General features: G+C 35.8%; 1 long non-coding RNA gene across 1 annotated transcript; it reads right to left on the reverse strand.

Moving 5' to 3' along the window:
* Window positions 1–267: 267 nt before the first annotated feature.
* On the reverse strand, window positions 268–3,499 carry LOC115294460. The gene is made up of 3 exons (XR_003909896.1): window positions 3,364–3,499; window positions 850–987; window positions 268–508 (listed from the first exon to the last, which is right to left on the reverse strand). It is a non-coding gene; the product is annotated as an uncharacterized LOC115294460 (long non-coding RNA).
* Between the last annotated feature and the right edge of the window lie 1,239 nt (window positions 3,500–4,738).

Genomic DNA, 4,738 nt, shown 5'->3' on the forward strand with positions numbered 1-4,738 from the left:
TCTGTATGGCTCAAAGCCCCCACACCAAAGCTACTCTGAAAGGAATCTCACCTCTTGCCTGTCTGCCTGCCCTCATCTCGGCTTACACAAAGTATTATTCTTCCCCAACTGCCAAGGCCTTTTCAAGCTGAGCTTGCACATGACACTTCCATGAGGCAATATGGGCAACTGATCAGGAAAGGTCTTGGTACATCCAATTAAAAGTTGTTCAATAAACAAAAATTGAAGCACTCAAAGACTAAAATCAAATCCCTGGTGGGCTATTGATAGACTTGCCAAGCTTTAATAGGACTGATAACAAGAAACCGTAAATCTCTTCAAACTAGTCTGTAAACATTTGGATAGGATTGAAATTAAGAATACGGAGTACATGCATTTCACTGATCTGTTCTTTTTAACTGGCTTTCATGTTACAAAATCAGCAACATATGTCGGCAGATCCAATTGACCTTCAAGCCAGAGTTTGAATATCTTAGGTGTATGTCACCTCGTCTCTGGCTTTGATCTGCTGTAAGAAAGAAATATAATTATTAGCACATTGTTCTGTGCAGCTGACACAGCATCTGGTATTTTAGAAGTGCTTTTGAGATGCCTAAATTGATTTGAAATTCAGTAATAAGGAAGCTTAGAAAAGATGCGACATCTTTACGGCATCAATAATTAAGAGAAATCAGAAGCAAGTCTGATCAGCACAAAGTTATCGCTGAAAATAAAAAACCTCAGCATGATTAAGGAAAGAATTAATTTTTAAAAATGATAGCACATAAGGCTCTGTAAGAGTGATTAGTCAACTATCTTCCTGATATAGACAATTTAATTACATTTCCTTATAGAAATACCACCACCCACCTGACTATGGTGACTGAATCTTCACCATGGACTATTATGTCTGAGTTTCCATTATAAACAGTAATTTTTGAGGTTTAAAATCTCAGTCATTTCAAATCGCTTCAGATTTTTGACTTGGCATACGGGCTGTTAGTCCAGCTGCCATTATGTAAAAGAAAAAAAGTATTTGAAGTCTTTCAAGACAGTTCAGAATAAAAAATAAAAGTATACAATTTTCATGCTTCTTTCCTCAATCTCTAGTCTAAAAGAAATGTGCAAAGAATTAGTCTAAGAATGTTTCAATACTGGTTTTGATCCAAATGAATGAAAAATATATCTATTCATTTGAATGGGGATTATACTGTCATAACAAATATTTGAAAGGGGAGAAGAAGTGCAATGTTCTTTCAAAAATGAAGACAAAAATACCTGTAAAATGTCTAGCTGGAAATGCTGGTTTTCATCCACTGCTGAGCAGCAGAATAGTTCCTAGTATGCTCCTAATATTACTAATCATTTCCTTAGGCAATTTTGCATTTATGTTTAGAAACTTTAGGAGCAAATTTAAAATTTTGCACTCAATTTAGAATGTTGAAATCTTATATGTATCGCCTTCCTTATGTAATATTTTTCACTGACAATGTACTTATTGACAAATTGAGGCACATTTCTGATTTGGTGATTCTTAAGGACCACCTTTTTTGTTACAACAATAATGCCAAGTGCCAACATCACAGACATTATAATACTGTTCACTTTGCTTAATGAAGCATTTTCCATATTTGTGGTTGAGAAGGAATTATGGTTTTGGTCAACCTTTTGTTGTGTATCTGCCTGTTTTCCACATTGTGACATATATGAAATAAATACTTAATTCTATTATGGCCATTGTCTGCCTTCCTTTTCCCAGATATGACTGATGTGTTTATGAGAAATACACAGAATACTGAGACTGATTCTCTTCTTTCAAGAAAACATCTCCCTGTAAACTTGTAAGGGTTTTTAAAACTGGATGATCTCTGATGTTGACTTAGATACTCTACATTCTATCCTGTGAACATATATCACCTAAAATAGAACACTTTAACCTTGGGGATATTATTTGTGTCACAAAGGCAAACAACATTCAGTATCAACTTTTAAACTATAAAATTAAAAAGCCCAACTACTTGAAAAACTTATGCAAAACTAAGGAGTTAATGCTGGTTCCCAATGCAGCCTTTAGGAACTGTGAAGTGTGCTTTTGTTAACTCATGAGGGATAAAACAAAGTTAATCTGAGCTTTTTTTTTTTTTAATTTTTTGCATTAAAAAAACACTGTAATACTCAGAATAACACAGAATTCTGCATACTCATCAAAAAAATGTCCAAGTTCAGTCTTTGGAGGGAAGGGTTCCTTACCTATTTGCCTATCTACCTGCCTCACCCCTACCACCTATATACCCATATTTACACATGTAAGGGGAGTGACAGAATCAGATAAAAATTTTGCGAAGAAACCGATAGAATCGTTGATGCTGTGCAACTCAGATTTTGTGGGGCAGATGTTTGAGATGTTGTAAGAGGAGGTGTGTGTTGTGGCCTTCACTCCCTAAGTTACAATTTAACAACTTAGAATCTATAGCTCAGACTTATATATGGCCTGGTATATATTACAGATGCTCTTGGGCACCCTGGCTCCTATTTGACAGTACAAATAGCCATGCTTTTCATAGGCCATGACCATCTCCTATATTCAACCACATTTATGGAATATGTAATTTTTTTCAAAGACCAAATATATAAAGACACGGATGTGTAAAATAGAGTCATTACTCTCAAGTCATTAGCAATTCAAAAATTGGACAGGGTAAAGGTTGGGAGAGAGGTGTTCCAAGGAATTAACTTCCCCTGACCCCCAGGAGAGTGGAGCAGGGGTGTGTTTCCTTCACCTGAATGCTGTATCATTCATGGTTTATCATAGGGGGCAAAATTAACAGCAAAGACAAAGAGCAATGTTTTGAAATCTGGTGGCACTTTTATCATCATTAAATGTGATCATTCTTGTAATTTGACACAAAGGTAGAAATTGGGCTTGGTGACATTTGTCTAAAAGAACAGCCCAAAAAATGGAAGGAGAAGGCTGGGAGAAAAAGATATATCTGATAGAAATATAAAAGACTCTATTTTCTAAACAAATATAAATCATTTATCTGCCATATACTATGTTTTGATTAAACCTTCCAACCAGCATGGATAATCAGAAACAAGATTTGCATATTCTATTTCAAATTACAAATTGTAGTTTACAATCCACATATCCCAACACAGTGGATACAACCTAATTTTTTTAAATATTGTAAAGCTTTCCCTAATAAAAGTTTCTATTATGGTCAGATCCTCAAAGCTGTATTCTGCAACAATCTAGTTAATTAAAAGATATTTGGGGAAGTCTATTTGGCTGTCTATCTAACCCCAACTCAATATAAACATGCTAGGATTGTTAGACCCACAAAAGACAAAAAAAAAAAGCTGAGATCATTCTTATCTGACAACCATTTGCCAGGTTTACACAGATGACTTCTTCGAGCTCCCTTTGACACCACTTTTTCATAAATATGGTGATCGTCTCTCCAACTCCAGCACTCGTGTGAGTTGTTCTCTTTGCACACATCACAATCTCAATATGGAAATTCAACTGTTTATTAAAAGAAAGAGCAACCAAATTTCAGAAAGCCATTTTAAAATAAATGATTGACCCCACACTACATTAATATTTAGTACGTTTTGCATTGCTTGAAAGACGATATGACGGTATTTTTCATTTTCCTTCCATTTTAATGAGTTTCTTTAAGCTCTTAGCTTTAAGAAAGAGAAATATCCAAGCTTTTTCCCCAGCAATGGTGAAAATGTGTTACCAAGAATTGATGGAATCAAGTTACCAAAGTGACTTGTGAATGAAAGGAAGGAAAAGAAAAGGAATGTTTTAGCTTCCACCTCTGTTTCTTATCATGCCAGTGTGCTCACATGTCAGCACATCAGATTTAACTCATACCTTTCAGATGAGGCATGACTTACCTCAGGAGTCTCAGATGAGGAAGCTGAGACTCAGGACAAAGTGTGCCCAAAATCACACAGCTAAAACAAAATACAGTGAAGCAAAAAAAAAAAAAAAAAAAAAAAGCAAACAAAAAACCCAGGGTTGAAATCCTGGATAAACCTCAATAGGAATCCACCTGAGCACGACTTGAAACAAGGTGATTCTGAATCTGAGAGGTTGGAAAATTAAAGCAATGATTATACATAAGGAGTGGTATGAACAATGACATTTGGCTGAAGACAGCAAACCACAAAGAGGCTGCGGCAGAGTCCTCAGAATTATTTTCTAGAGAGAAAACACAGAGTCTATACCTATTTTCCCATTCATAATCTTCACATCCCTTCCATTCACCAGCTGCAAATTTAAGGATGGTTTTGAAAACTGCCTCAAAGCAGTCTTAAAATTAGATTTATCTGATTGGTTCCTTGGAGTATTTATAGGGTTCTGCTGTAATCTGATGATGTCAGGTTCACTAGAGTTTTGTGGAACTTGCTTCCATGGAGACAATCTCTACAAGTCCTCAGTTCCAAAAATGAACTTCTCTTTGAAAATGTGGATCCATTACCCACCATTTCCTCACCCTTAATCCAAAAGTTTCTTTGGTTTAGTCCCCATCTTGCACATCAAGTAGATCTGAACCCTAAATTCCTACCAGTTCTTTCTCTGGGTGTCCATGTCACAAGGAGGAATTTCCACTAAATTGTTAGAAAATTCTGTGGAAATAAAGGGCCAGAGAAAGGAGCTGATCAATTCTTTATCATCAAATAACAAACTGTAAGTGATAGTCATATCATTGGGATCAAGGTTAGAGTTACCTGGGTAGCTTGAAGG

This window comes from Suricata suricatta, chromosome 6 (genome assembly GCF_006229205.1).
Source record: "Suricata suricatta isolate VVHF042 chromosome 6, meerkat_22Aug2017_6uvM2_HiC, whole genome shotgun sequence".
Classification (NCBI taxonomy): domain Eukaryota; kingdom Metazoa; phylum Chordata; class Mammalia; order Carnivora; family Herpestidae; genus Suricata; species Suricata suricatta.